General features: G+C 37.1%; 1 protein-coding gene across 1 annotated transcript in view; it reads right to left on the reverse strand.

Annotated features, from left to right (window-relative positions):
• The window catches only part of LOC136880867 (myosin-3), a 299781-nt gene that overhangs the window by 264764 nt on the left and 18677 nt on the right, over window positions 1–16340 (reverse strand). The gene's annotated exons all lie outside the window — the stretch shown is intronic.

Genomic DNA, 16340 nt, shown 5'->3' on the forward strand with positions numbered 1-16340 from the left:
ACTTTCGTACACGCTTCTTTCTTTTTACCCAACATTTTAAATACGAAACCTGTCAAGTGCATCTTCACAGCTCTACCGACCGGAACTGACGATTCACGTCTTGACAAACAGAAGACGCGCATAGAGATGTGCTTGCCCCATTTAACCTGGTGCACAATGTAGTTTACGTTAAGAGTTCGAAACTCATGTCTGTACCCACCTTTGGGTATTACAGTTTCCACCTACTGTTAACAGATGGCAGCACTAGACTTAAAACCCAAAATCGCGGATATGCAAAATCGCGGATAACGAATCCACGTATAACGGGGTTTACCTGTATGTTGAATATATTGAACCCTATGGCTAGGACAAACAGTCTGGTACCATTACAGAGTCTGGATGCATCCAAATTGCACATCAGCATGACTGGTGCACACAAGATGGAGTTTGTGGAATAGAATCCCAGAAATTTCCAATTAATGTAAAAATTATATTGGATAACTTAACAGTCGCCGTGCGGTTAGGGGCGCGCAGCTGTGAGCACGCATCTGGGAGATAGTGGGTTCGAATCCCACTGTTGGCAGCCCTGAAGATGGTTTTCCGTAGTTTCCCATTTTCACACCAGGCAAATGCTGGGGCTGTACCTTAATTTTTTTTTTTTTTTTGCTAGTTGCTTTACGTCGCACCGACACAGATAGGTCTTATGGCGACGATGGGACAGGGAAGGGCTAGGAGTGGGAAGGAAGCGGCTGTGGCCTTCATTAAGGTACAGCCCCAGCATTTGCCTGGTGTGAAAATGGGAAACCACGGAAAACCAGTTTCAGGGCTGCCGACAGTGAGGTTCGAACCTACTATCTCTCGAATACTGGATACTGGCCGCACTTAAGCGACTGCAGCTATCGAGCTTGGTGTACCTTAATTAAGGCCACGGCTGCTTCCTTCCCATTCCTAGGCCATTCCTGTCCCATCGTCGCCATAAGAACTATCTGTGTCAGTGCAATGTACAGCAAATAAGCAAAAGAAGAAAAGAACTTAACAGTCTGACCATCCTCCATTATAGTTTCAATGGAGGATAACAACTTCATGATCTTCTTCTTGATGGAGTTCATGGGCTCATCTTTTTGGAACAAGCATTGCTCGATCACACAACCATTTAGATGACAGGTAGTTGTGGTGTATATCAGGAAAGACTGAGGAAATGAGATTATCAGTAGAAGTGACCAGGGTGCCAAAGTTCAGATGGAGTATGATTATCTGCTGGTCATCAGCAGAAAATTTTCCTTCACCTCATCATCTCATCTTCTTAGCATTTGTCCTGCAATGGAGTAGGGTCTGCTGTTTTGCAAGCCAATCTCCACTTTGTTCTATTAAGGGCATCATTTGAAACCAGATGAACATAGCGCATGTCTTCTTAAAGGCGATTAAGCCAGCACTTCTTGGGCTGAACACGTGGACTATTTCCAGATGGTGTGATGTAAGGTGCTCTCTGTAGAATACAAGAACCTTCTCTACGCATTACGTTGCCAACCACCGAAGTCAGGTTCACACATCTTGTCTACGATCGGGGCAACTCCCATGATTTTCCCAATTTTTAGGTTGGTGACATGATCTAGCCGGGTCAGTCCAAGTGACCAGCGAAGCATGCGCATCGCCATAACATGAAGCGCTTGCTCATGCTAAAATGTTGCTGGCCAGCATTCAGAGCCCTGCAGAGTGACTGACCGAACAACAGTCCTGTAAACCTTGGACTGCAGGTGGATTGGTATCCGACAATTGCAGAGAACACCATTAGTTTGCCCCCACTTCATCCAGGCCGCATTTACTCATGCACAGGTGTGTGAAAAAGTGTCACAGTCGGCGTTAACCAAGGTACTTAAACTGTTCTACATTATTGAGATAATGGCTATCTATCTGAATGGTTCCATTTGTCTGCAAACAGCACTCCATGAACTCAGTTTTCTTGGTATTAAGACGGAGTCCATGTGCTCTTAGTTTTTCGTTCCACTTCTTAACCTGCTCTTGAATCTGTTACAGTTAATTATAGCTAGGTCTGCCTTGTCAATACAATTCAAAAATGTATTATATATCTTAAAAAAAGAAAAAACAAACACACACACTCGTACATGTTTCAAGAATTTAAAATTCTCTTCTTCAGCTTATGGATAAAATCACATGCATTTGAGGACCTTATTTAAAATTATTTTAGGTCTTAACAGATTGCAGATAAAATGACAATACAACAACATTAAAAGTTTGCTTATCCTGCACCTGATCTACAAATAATAAAATTATTTTCTGTTCAGATATTGTATTGGATAAGCAAACGGTGTCAACACTAAGCATAACAACTTGAGACCCAAGAAGGGCAGTGGGACTATGAAAGTTGTGACGTAATTAATGTAAAATATACATATATATAATTTGGGATCCGAATATTATACGAGACATATAATTTAATGGCGTGTCTAGATGGCACAGTTCATCTTCTATGATAAATGCTTTGAGCGCTTGGCCTCTGTGTTAGTGTGCATGTGTATTGAGCTGTACAACGTACTCTTACGCCATCTGTTTGCGAAACTTGGAACGTGTACTGACTCTGCTCTCCAGAGAGCACAAGCATCGCTAGACTGTGCTGTTGTGAGCGGCCTACCTTGGAAAGTGACCGTCTACCATTAGGGTTGCTTGCGAGTGGACGCTTCTGGTAGCCATGTGTGGCTTCCGAAGTTCTAACATAATGAGACAACCATCCAGCATCGGTTGAAAAGGAGATTAAACCCCATCAAGAGATGATTATGTATATCTTCTTTTAATGTTAATATTTTGAAACTCCTGTAAATATTTTAATGTATTTTAATTCTTACCTGTGAGTGTTACTAGCCATAGGTCAATCACGGTAAGTTGCCTGGGATATATCGAATTTATGCAAGTACTCCTTTTATGAATTACTTGTGTTAATGTAATTTTACCTGAATGTGTCGTTTTAATTTATTTGGTGTACTTCTTGTGATCTGAATTCTGTCTTGGTATTTGTGTGGTACAACGTTCAATCTTCAAGTGGGTGTCGTGTAAATGTGATGCTATTGTGTCCGGTATATTTTGAAATTTTCCTTCGCCTTGCTAAATTTTATTTTTCCCCTTGGATATATTTGTTTTTCCATATATTTGGTGCGTGTTTTATGTTGTTTTTTTTTTGCTAGTGGCTTTACGTCGCACTGACACAGATAGGTCTTATGGGGATGATGGGATAGGAAAGGCCTACGAGTTGGAAGGAATCGACCATGGCCTTAATTAACGTACAGCCCCAGCATTTGCCTGGTGTGAAAATGGGAAACCACGGACAACCATCTTCAGGGCTGCTGACGGTGGGATTCGAAGCCACTATCTCCCAAATGCAAGCGCACAGCTGCGCGCCTCTAACTGCATGGCCAACTCACCCAGTTATGGTATTATTTCCTGGATGCGTGAGTGGTTACTATTTTAAATATATCGCAGGACATTGCTGTGTTTTTATGGCCCGTAAAAAGCAAAGCAAAGTCACCTCCGTACAGGCCATGAAGGCCCTTGGAGGAGTGGAAGGTAAAGGCTTCCACCATTGTTAACCTCGGCACGTGATGGGGTAGAGTGGTTAGCTCTATGCCCAGCCGCCTCTGCCCCCAGGAATTAACCTGGTACTCATTTTTGGTGTAGGTTGAGTAAACCTCAGGGCCATATGCACCTCCAGAAGTGGAAATCTCGTTTCTTAAATTTTATGACTTCCTGACAGGGATTCGAACCCACGTCCTTCCGGGCGAACCGAGCACGCCTTTACCGCCTCGGCCAGGCAGCCCCTTTTTATGGTCCGTAGCTGTGTTTATTTTCAGTTGTCATTCTGATCTGATTTATTCATGCATCTTTACGTATCTTTCTACTCACTCATGCCAGTGTATTGACCTATGTACTAGGTAAGCATTAATTATCACAGTTTTCTTAAAATATTATTATTATCACTATATTAAATTTCTTGAATATTAAATTCACTTTGGTTTATATATTTAGGGTTAGGATTATATGTTTTGATTATCACTATGTGTTATTAATTAAGTTATACTTCTTGTTAAGTTGGTTTATCCCTACAGTATTTTTAAAAATTTAAGATTCCAAAGTGGTAGTTTGTAACATAATAGGTTTCCACTGAGGGCTGTGGACAGCCCTAGTGTAAGGTATCTGACGTTCGTTGTTCTTATCTATTCTTCTTATTGTTGTGTTATCTTATTGTGATGTGGCAGTTACGTAACTGGTTCATTATTGTATTATCTGGGTTTTCTTCTAGTTCTTGAGAGGCGTCGTTAATGTAATAATGTATTTTTTCGTCTTGAGGCGAGATCATGTTTAACTCTCCTGTTGTTACTAGTACTGCCTTGTTGTCTAACTCATTGACAACGGGTTGTAACTTTGTTGATTTCCTTAGCCTATGATTGCGTTTGTGGTTTCAATTTTAATTTATTAGAGTTTATATTTTCCTAAACTTGTGCAGACTTGTGTTAAACATTTTTGTCAGTATATTTAATTGCAAGTGATGAGTTGTGGAACTATGTTAATGTGGGGACTGTGGGAGAATGATCCTTTCACTGGGGACTGTCAGGAACCTCTCTTAAGTTATTCAACCCATTTTTCATTCTTCATTAAATTTTAAAATTTTATTTAACTTTATGTATTCTAGTAACTTGTTATGACAACGTAGGTATGGTGTACCATTTTAATTTATTAATTGAACAGTGTTATAAAAAACTATATTTATTTAAATTTAAATTATCTATTTATTAAATTTTATTTATACTGTTAATTGTTCTGTTCATTTTAAGATTTCCTTTATTTATCAAACATTTAAAGATTTTCCATTTTATTTAATGTAAACTTTATTTAATCTGATTATAATTTTGTTTTGAAAATTGGTGTTATTTTGGTGTATGCCTCACCATTTCCTGGGGATCTAAGCCTCTTGTTTTTTTTTAATATGAGATGGGTTTTCAGCACGTTTTCTTCCTCCCACTTATGTTTGTTTTTCCATCCTTGTGTGCACGCTACCGTATGGCATCATCTAGCCTAACGTCATTCCCTGTAATAGTTTAGGGGGTGTTGCAAAGTCCATAAATAATGCCACACCAAAATATATTAGATCAACAGTCAATCAGATCAATTTTAACATACCACATACAAATGTTTTACAGAATTTGAACATAATATGAAAGATTTTCATGTTTGAACTTTAATGTTCTTGTATTGTCATTTTATCAGCAATCTGTTAGGACATAAAATAATTTTAAATGAGGTGTTCAAATGCATATGATATTATCCATAAGATGAAGAAGAGAATTTTAAATTCTCAAAACGTGTGTGTGTGTGTGCGCGCGCGCGCGCGCGTGTGCGTGTATTTGATGGTTTAGATATACTGTATAACACATTTTTGAACTGTATTGACAAGGCAGACCTAGACATAATTACCTGTAGTAATTAAGTCAATATGGACCATTGGTGGCCATCATGGTTAAGCTAATAAACTTGAATCTGTTGATTCTCCTCAGCAGCCAGTAGGACATCATCTGCATACAGGAGTGACCATGGGTGTGATAACTGGATATCAAAGGTGACTGTGTCCATACACAAAATGAAGAGAAGCAGTGACGGAGCCAATCCATGGTGGACACCAACCCTAATGAGGAATGGTGGTGAAATTCCGGCATAGCATCAGACGGCACTGGTAGAGCTATGATAGAACAAATTTATCCAATGGACATACTCCTCAGGGACACCGTGTGATCTAAGTGCATGCCAAATCAATTCATGAGGAACGCAGTCAAAGGTCTTTTCCAGATCTAGGAAGGCAATGTGGAGTGGCCTGTTGTCCTTTTCTCGGTGTCTTTCCATAAGCAACTGAACTGCATGAATGGAATCAATTGTTCCATATCCTTTCACAAATCCACAGGGTTCGGAGTGACATTGACAATACTTTGTAGGCGCGATCTATGATGTGTTCAAAGAGCTTCATTACAGGACGTAGTAGACAAATAGGCCAATGGGTTGCCCAATCATTGACATCGTCCTTGCTCTTCCAAATAGGAACAGTAATGCTTGTTGACCAGGATGATTGTAGCACTTCTATGATAACCTGGTTCAACGAGGTTGCAATCAGCTCAGCACCTTGTTGTCCAAGCATTTTCTATGCTTCAGCTGGAATGTTGTCAGTTTTTTTTATTTGCTTTATATCGCACTGACATAGATAGGTCTTATGGCAACGATGGGATAGGAAAGAGCTTAGAGTGAGAAGGAAGCAGCCGTGGCTTTTATTAAGGTACAGCCTTAAGAGCTATCGTTTGCTTCATCCTTGATACACATTACACGCCCAGAACTGTTCTGAAACTGTGTCATTGTGCAGACGCACTCTGATGTTCTTTGACAGATTGAATTTAATCAAACATTTCAACAAGACAAATATCCTCCTCAGGCTGGCATTGATCTCGACAGCAGGGGTACCTTTCTGTATATATGATCATGTCTGAAGTGCCCAGCCAACAAAACTACCAACTGGTTGTTGCCTCTCAGGTCCTGCAATATGAGGTCAAGTGCCTCTAAAACGTGTGCTTGAGAGTCATAGTGGAGATATCCTATACCAGTAGCTTAAACTGATGTCCACTCCAAGTCTTTGTTCGAACTGCACTTAGACACATTGCCATTCAGGACCAGTTTGAAGATAGAGTGTGCCGTTCTTCCACCAGGTATCAGTGTGAACGCATTTCCCTATGATGCTACAGCTACTGCAATACTGTCATCTTTCCTAATTTCAGTAAGCAGTAAGTTCAAGACAAAAGTTTTGCCAGTACCCCTGGGGCATCTAGAAAGTAAACAGCACCCTCCTGACTTGCAATTTTACTAATAATGGAGTTGAAGAAAGTTGAAGCAGCTTACATCGCATGTCTTGCAGTTGCTGCTCCTGTTGAATTGTGTTGTATGACATTAATTCCCTTAGTTCCTCAGTGTTGCATTGCTCACCCTCTTGAGGTCTTGGCAACCCAAAGTCACTCTGGTCTATCCCACATACTGCTATAACTCTCTGCTCAATATCAAGAAGTGCTTCATTGTAAGGCTTGTAGTTTGCTTCCACTTCCGAACCTGTTGAAGATGCCTTCTGGCAGGTGATCTTTATGTGATCTTTGAATTTTTCCAAGACATTTCAGGGGTTATTAGGAGGTCACCAAAAGTGAGAAGATTGCAAACATGTGGGAGGGCAACCGAATCAAAACTGCTTCTTTCAAGGTGGTGTCCCGTGACTATTGCTTTCCACGCCTCTCTGCAGGTGTTGTAGACTGTATACTCTTCATTACAAATAATATACAACATGTTTAACCTGTATTGTCAACTTGGAACAGTTTGAAGATATTAACATTAAAAGTTCCACCTTTACAATACTTACAAAAGTTTTTATACTTAAAGTGAAGTTATAGGTACATGTTTTGTCCCTCTTGGGGACATCTTCAGCGTAGTGAAGAACGAAAGAGAGTAAAATTAGCATATCAAAAAGAGGTTAAAAAAAATGGTGTTATATACATGTCTATAGCAACTCAAATTTACATGTGCTTACTGTGCCAATTGACAACAAAGTGGTGATGTGAAATCCATTTGAAACATCCCATCATTATTCAAGTACGTGTGTGTCAGCAAACATAAGATTCTTTTATCAGATTATACTGTAAACATTTTTTTCCCTATTTATTATTGCTTCTACTTTGAAGCATAAGATGTCATATTTTCTTTTTTTTTTCTTTTTCTGTATGACAATAATTGAATGTAAATATATTGTAAATTGTTGTACCATAGAAAAAAAAGAAAGAAAGAAAGAAAGAAAGAAAGAAAGAAAGAAAGAAAGAAAGAAAGAAAGAAAAAGGATGAAACAAAAAGAATAAAGAAATATGTACGTTTGACTCTGACCAGGCTAAAGTGTGACGCCCAATGACTTGATCCACTCTACTGCTCTTGGTGTGGCATCCACTAATTCATTCCGACTACCTTCAAAATTACATGTAATCAATCTCATAATAGAACCGTATTGAGGATAATATATTAAAATTATAAAATTCTTTTATTAACAACCACCTACTCAATACAATATAATACACTCGTTGAATTATAAAATAATCATGAGGTGTTTTAAAGAATGGCTTAAATAACGGAACATGTTTCGTTCGGCATTGCGAACATCATCAGCCGTTAATGTACAAAGACTAGGTCAGGGCCCTGAACTTAAGTGATCAAAATTGTTAAAAGAATAACAATGTCGTAATAAAAAGTAATATGATAACATTAGGCTTAATTAGTAACAGTATGTACAGATCAACAGCGAGAATTTGTAGTGAAATACACTGAACGATGGCAGTCTGTGAAGTTAAAAATAATCAAGGGATTGTTAAAGTAAAAAAACAAAAATAGATATTGTAGACATTTAAAATATAGGTCAAAATTAAAATTAAAAACGTTCTATGTTGTACACATTTTTAATTTTATTGCTAGCGCATGAATGTGGACTAGTTCAACTTGTATTTCCTTCTGGCATTGTGATTCTCTCTCCTACAAAATTCGCAATTACCGGAGATCACATCATATCAACCTCGGTTACGTCATCATGCGCCTTTTGACTGGTTCTATTTGACTCGTACTATTCAATTAACTCTAATTCAACTTTTGTTTTTGCACAATTGTAAGAACTCCAACATCAATAACTAATCCACGCTTCATGCATTGACGTATATTTTAAATGTCTACAATATCTATTTTTGTTTTTTTACTTCAACAACCCCATGATTGTTTTTAACTTCACAGACTGCCATCGGTCAATGTATTTCACCACAAATTCTCGCTGTTGATCTGTACATACTGTTACTAATTAAGCCTAATGTTATCATATTACTTTTTATTACGACATTGTTATTCTTTTAACAATTTTGATCACTTAAGTTCAGGGCCCTGACCTAGTCTTTGTACATTAACGGCTGATGATGTTCGCAATGCCGAACGAAACATGTTCCGTTATTTAAGCCATTCTTTAAGACACCTCATGATTATTTTATAATTCAATGAGTGTATTATATTGTATTGAGTAGGTGGTTGTTAATAAAAGAATTTTATAATTTTAATACCTTCAAAATGTCTCCTGATGTGTTCCTCAATAATTTGTCTGTTGTGAATATCCGCAGTCACACATTGCAGTCAGTTATTCCCATTTGTGTGGTGCTGTCTTAGTTCGGGTATGACAAGTCCTACATCGGTTCAATCAGCACTAAGATCCTATGGGTAACACAAGTCCTGGTAGATGTACGAGGTAGTCAAGCTGATGGGTGTTCCTGAAGTTTGGGATGCTCTTCCATGTTGCCTTCCATACATCACTGATATCAAATCCCTTGTGTTGACTAATGGATGAGAATGGTTTCCTTCAATTGAGAGCACAGTTTCTTGGATGGGTACCTATTGAAGTAGTATCTATCACAGTGCCATTTCTGGTTGCCAATTTGTAATTTTTTCAAACAGTTTCATTAAACAAACTGGAACTGCTCTCTGTGTCAAAATTTGGCCATATTAAAGAAAAAAGAATGTGATAGTTATCACCACATTCTTTGCAACACAGTGTGGCATCTTTACTTCTTCAGATAGGAGGTTCACACCACTGACTCCTTGTTTGTTATTGGATATGATTGGTTTTGATATGCTCAGGAACCACCCTCAACCATGATGTAGACACCTATCTGAACTTGCCCTGTCAATTCTACATTGAAATTTCATTGTACCATTCCACTCAGATAATTTCTGCTGATCAGTTAGATTAATCAGCTACCATCCTAATGTCATTTTCCTGAGGCAAAGAATATCATAACAGATTTTAGAAATTGTCCACAGACCAATGTGTGCTGTTGCTTCAGTTATCTACACAAACCAGTTTCTCGATAGTTTCGACATTTTTATACATCACTAAATGTCACCTTATCTTCCCATCTTGTAATGAAGTTGTGCCTATTCTGAATTCCTGAAACCATTAAATAACTGTTGCTCAGGATGGAGCACTGTCCCAGGAGACATACTGAAAAATGTGGAAACAATGAATCACATCTAAATCACTTCTGTGGTTGTAGGAAATCATTACACGGAAGTGTTCTCTGTACAATTCAATGGTGGTAAATGATAGATCAGCTGGTTGTGCAAATTTAGAACCTCATTACTGTGCAACAACACATGTTGTGAGGGAAAAACATAGCACATAATGTTTTTGGTCAATATTGACTTATATATAATAACAACATTGGAAAATCACTGGTAAAGATCTATGTCCACCTTGTCAATACTAAAAAGCTATTTAATCTACATAATTAAAATGTTGTACATGTTTCGAGAATCTCAATCATTCCCTTCATCAGTTTTTTTTTTCTTTTAAGGATGGTTGCCTAGTTGTACTTCCTCTTAAAACAATAATTACCACCACCACCATCAGCATTTTCCAATATACAAGAAGCCACACAGTGAGTATGTAATTATTCAAGTTCAGATTATTCATTTCATTACGTTGCGGATCTGATTTTGTTTTCGGGTTTATAGAGCACAAGGAGTAAGTTACAAAAACTGGTTCGCATGTTCTGGAAGAGTCAAGGTCAGCTGCATGTATTTATGATTTGATATGTAAACAAGCAGCCACATCAATATGTCTATTATTCATTTGACTTCAATCTTTAATTCAAGTCTCTTTTATTTGAAGTTTCTTGCAAATAAGATTTGCATTTGAAGACCCCATAGAAAGAGCGGGGTAAGTCCATTTTTCTCGAAAATGAGTTTATGGCGCATTCTGGTGGCCAGCCATCATCACTAAAGATCTGTTGAAATTAATTTCAAATAACGCAGCAAGTCAGCGAGAGACAGAGGTTTATAATTTTAGTGGAAATGGAAAGAATGTCCCAAGTCCTCCTCCTCACGAAAAGAACGGGGCAAGTCCATACGCGTTTTGTTCCACAGCTGCTTACAGCAGTTTGGTCAGTTGAGTTGTGAGCATGCACGTGATAAGTTGTGGTTAAAGTTATTCTGTGTTGTTCTTTCTTATAATAGTGTTTACTGTTAAATTTGAGAGTGGTGTGGTTTGTGTTGGATCTCTAAACTGAGTGGATCTTCGAAGATGAGGGTGAGAAGCCATATGTTCAGAAAGCAGCTAAAAAGAGAAAAAGGTATGTTAGAATGAGTACAGTTCATTGGGACCTGAGTGCAATGTCTCATGTGTTAGGCAGTGATGGCAAATGTTCTTTGTTTGAGTGTTTCAAAATAATCGAACCCCACGAAAGAGCAAAACTTATCAGGAACTTTAATTTGCTATGTAACTAGAACAATCAATCTTCTTATTTAACCAGCTAAATTTCTGTGACATTAATTGCTCGTAGAAGGCCTAGGCATAATGATTCCAATGCAAGAGATTGCTCTTTCCACTACATAGTAAGAATCAAATGAAATGGCTCCATGAAGGAAATTCCTGTTTGTCAAAAGGCCTTCATTGCTTTGCATGGAATAACAAAGCGCAGACTGGCGACAATGCAGTCGAGTATGAAGGAAACAGGAAAATCTCCTAAGGATAAAAGAGGCACACATGGTAATTTGCCATGGAAAATATCCAAAGAAAAGGAGGAAGCTGTTATAAACCACATAGGTTCATTTAAGGGAAGGAAGAGCCACTATGGCAAGGGAAAGACAGAAAAAATTTACCTTCCAGAAGAACTATCGATTAAAAAAATGCTATGAATTATATAAAGAAGCATACCCTGAACTTCTAGTTTCATGTGAGACCTACAGAAAGGTATTTAACAGCAAAATTAACTTGTCATTTGGGTACCCACGTACCGATACCTGTTTTACATGTGACAAATTTCAAGCAGAATTAAAGACTTTGAATGCAAAACTTTCACAAAATGTCACTGAACAAGAAAATAAGAGATTACAGATACAATTAAATTACTTACAACGGAAAATCAGGTTCATCAGTTAAGAGCTATTACGTTTTATACGAGAAAGCGAATAGCAAGGAAACAAAGTATATGAGTGAGGTCCGTGATCCAAAAGTCAGGGTTCTTGTAATATTCTGCGATTCCTGCTCGGGACAGAATATGAACTACGCAATGTTTTTATATCTTCAGTATGTTGTTCACACCAATAAGAGATTAGATAGTGTCAAAGTTGTATTTCCGATAAGAGGACACTCGTATATGGAATGCGATAAGAACTTTGGTTTGATAGAAAAGAAAGCTGTTGCAGAGGTACCAGATGACTGGATTAATGCATTCCAAACCGCAAGAGTCAATCCAAAGCCTTTTAAAGTAATTCCTGTTGAACAGGAGATTATACGTGATTGGACAACCTTTTTTGAAATGCCATTACAAACCGAAGTGCTCTTTCAAGACACGACCACTCAGAGAAGCTCTGGTTGTGAAGGAAGATAAACTCTTCAAATACAGGACTACTTTCAACTGAGCCTTTGAATCTGTAGATTTGGAATATTCTGGTGATTTACAAGTGGACATGGAATGTGAGTACCAACCACATGGACCTGAAGAATTCTTATGGCCTCAGAAAGCATATAATACATGTTCTGTAATATGAGACTAATTTTTATAGGGCAAACCAAAATTAGTGTTATGCAAATAACTAAGTCTTTTCAGAACTCCTGCCAATATCTTATGAGAAATATGCAAATATTCAAGTACTTCAACAGTTTTGTGGTAAGGAAGCAAAGGATTTCTATTCCAATCTACCTCATAAGGAACCCAAAACCAACCAAACCAAACTACCAAAACGAAAAAAACACAAAGACAGAAAAAAACCTACCAAAAAGTAGAATACCATGAACAAAACAATGTGAACATATTAAACGTTTTCGTTCAAAAGTTGATTTAATACATTATTATTATTTATTATTATTAATAATATTATTATTATCATCATCATTATCATTTACAATCCTGATTTGTCGTGAATACCTTTTTTTTTTTTTAGTACTCCTCACTCAAGGCTTATTGTATTAAGATACATTAATAGTCAGACATTGATGGACTTATCACGTTCTTTCAGTGGCAGAGGTGTACTTCCTTTGAATTCTTACTTTTTTTTCATAATTTAACTTTGGTAGTTATTTTTTTTAATGTACTTCCTTTATAAGAAATAAATTTGGCAAAATAACTATATTTCTTAAACTCAATTGGGGTGTTGTAAGTATTTCTTTTTAATGTTGAAAGTTTAAATTTGCCCTCCTGAAAAATTTACAAAATGGGACTCACCCCGTTTTTCTTGTGAAGTCTTCATTTCTTTCTCTTTTATAATATAACATAAAGCTCAATCACACCTGGCTAGAAAGTTGTTAGCCATTTAGAGGAATTTTCAACAGACAAACAGAAGGAGCAGCAATACAAAAATTTGAAACTATCGAAGCACACATTGTTCCACATTATCAAAATATTTTAAGGTGAAGAGATGCTTATTTTACATAATTTTAAATATTTTATTTAGTTGACAATTCTTTTATTTTAGTCATAACTTATTCAGACTATATTGCAAGTAGGTTTTGAATCAATTCTGCAAATTATTTGGTGGAATATTTAGTTGCTGATGAAGAGAATGATTGAGATTCTCAAAACATATCTTTTTCATTTCCCATTTCCAGTCTTCTGGTTGGGCTATGAATCAAGGACCTCCATAGTTTTCTATTTTTCATAGTGCCCCCAGGATGAGAACGCCAGGAAGTGCACGTTGCATTTGGGGGACGCCCTAACCATTTCCAAGGCCTCGTCTCAATCATTTTATAGGCTATTAGTAAAATTGGCTCGCCACACCCAAAGGCATTTTATATCTACTGCCAGTATTTTTTCAAGCTACCCCTAACATAGGGAAACTGACACCTGTTGCAGCCGCCCCTAACATGGGAGTGCAGACTCTGCTAGGTGGACTTTAGTGGTATTACCTATACCAAGGGACGATCAGCCCTCCTAAAGAGCCACATCTGCCCGAAGCCATTGGCCTAAAAGATTGTACAGTACTCGTATTTATCCCCAAATCCACGGCTGCCTCTTCCACCATCTCTACTGTACCAAAGCTCACCTTCTCTGCCATAAATACCATTGAGGTCTTCACTTGTAACCCTGAGCTGGGACCCTTACCAGATGTTACACACTGGGTCAGTATGCTCTAGGACTCACATAGGCAGGGGCACCACTCCCTACATAGGCTGCCTCGAAAGAGGATCCCTACCTGCTACCTGCTCTCAAAACATTAATGACTTTTTAATTACAATAATATAAATTAAATATCTAAGATAAAATTCTAAAAAGAATTTAATTGTATAAAGTCCACCTGTTCAATACACATTTGCCATTTGATAAAAGGTCTGTCTGAAAAGCTAAATAGGACATGTTTTGACCCAGTCTAGAGGTCATCATCAGTTAAAATAACACAAAGATGAAAGACATATACAAAAACAGTAATACATAAAAAACTTTAGATAAAATACAATCAACAAATGTGTGATAAGTGTGTCATCAAGAAAGAACAGCAGAATTGCATTTTTGTCATCAAGAAAGGAAAGCAGGATTTCATTTTTGTTTTTAATGTTTTGTATTGTGAGAAATGAAGAAATAAGAACTCTGGACTCTGCTGGAATATTTTTAAAATTGTAATAATTTTTTTAGGGAACATCAAGATAGTGCATATGGAACTGTAAATGAACATTGCAAGATGCGAGAATTGTTTTGAAGTGATTTTTTTTTGTATGTAAATTTTATGTAATTGATCATTTAAATTAATGTTAGCAAACATGAAGAAAAGACAATTGGGACATTCTAACTTCAAGAATTTCTTGAAGAATTATTTGAAAATTATTTTTTGTAATTCTGTATGTCAAAATTGTAATCTGATGTAAAGGTAAAGGTGCTTTAGTTGTGAAACATGCTATACCGCACATGCGGTTACCGATGTTGAAATAGGTGATGTAATTCCTCTCGCATCACTAGGCCAGGAAATGACCATATATGTCATGCAATTGTATTGGCAAACGGGAATCTAGTGGAATTTGTTTCCCATTGGTGGATTGTGATTAGTCAATTTCCGGCCTTAGGCCGCTTCGCGTGCGGGAGGCAATTAGGCGGCGTCTATTCCATCTGACCGTCCTCGAGTGCGGTTGTGCTCGAGGGTTTCCCCTCCGGGGACCCTACCTCCTTACTGGTAAGTGCCATTTCTATTGCCATTTCAATGTTTTCTGATTTCGTTTAACTTAATTCCTTTGCCTTTCAGTATTTTCTTGCTTAATGTCATTTTCAAAGTTTTAAATTCAATGTGTCTGAGTTTGCCCTAGATTCCCACTGTTTGTAAATTCAAGCCTTTCACCTTTTTAAAAAAATCAACAATCCATTCATTTGTGTTTTGGATTCATAATTGTATCTGTTTGTCAAAAGTGTTAAGTATCTCTGTGATTTAACTTTGTTTCTTGTAATTTTTCGTTTGTTATTTTTAATATAGTTGTGCTAGAGGGTGATTCTTGTGAGTCTTTTCTCCCCCATAACACCATACCTTTCCATGGACCTCATAGGGTACCTGCACCTTCCACAATCCTTTCTCAGTTGTCATTATTCGGCTTATAAGTTCCCAGCGTACGATTTGATTTTGCGTATTTAGAAGTTTCAGTCACGTTTCCAAGTTTTGATGTATATCCACCGTTTCTGTGTTATTTTACAATTTCATTTTTCATATTAAGTGTCAGTTTTATTATTATCATTATTATTATTATTATTATTATTATTATTATTATTATTATTATTATTATTATTATTTATATGTGTAGGCGTAATTATCCCCATTGCGGTTACAAAATGCAATGAAATTCTATGTTTAAAATGTTCATAGCTTCAATCTTGGATGAATTTTGTTGTAACAGGTGTGGGTTCAACTGTATTTAACACAACTATTGGTTGGCTGGAGTACAACTAAATTTGTCCAAGATTGAAGCTATGAACATTTTAAACATAGATTTTCACTGAATTTGTTGATTGTATTTTGTCTAAAGTTTTTTTTGTATCACTGTTTTTGTATACGTTTTCATCTTTGTGTTATTTTAGCTGATGATGACCTCGAGGCTAGGTCGAAACGTGTCCTATGTAGCATTTTAGAAAGACCATTTACCAAATGGCAAACCTGTACTGAACAGGTGGACTTTATACAATTAAATTCTTTTATAATTTTATCTTAGATATTTCAAGTCAATACGAAACTTGAATGAAGTTCATTACTTGTAATATAGATTAAATAGCTTTTTAGTAGTATTGACA

This window comes from Anabrus simplex, chromosome 9, assembly GCF_040414725.1.
Source record: "Anabrus simplex isolate iqAnaSimp1 chromosome 9, ASM4041472v1, whole genome shotgun sequence".
Lineage (NCBI taxonomy): Eukaryota > Metazoa > Arthropoda > Insecta > Orthoptera > Tettigoniidae > Anabrus > Anabrus simplex.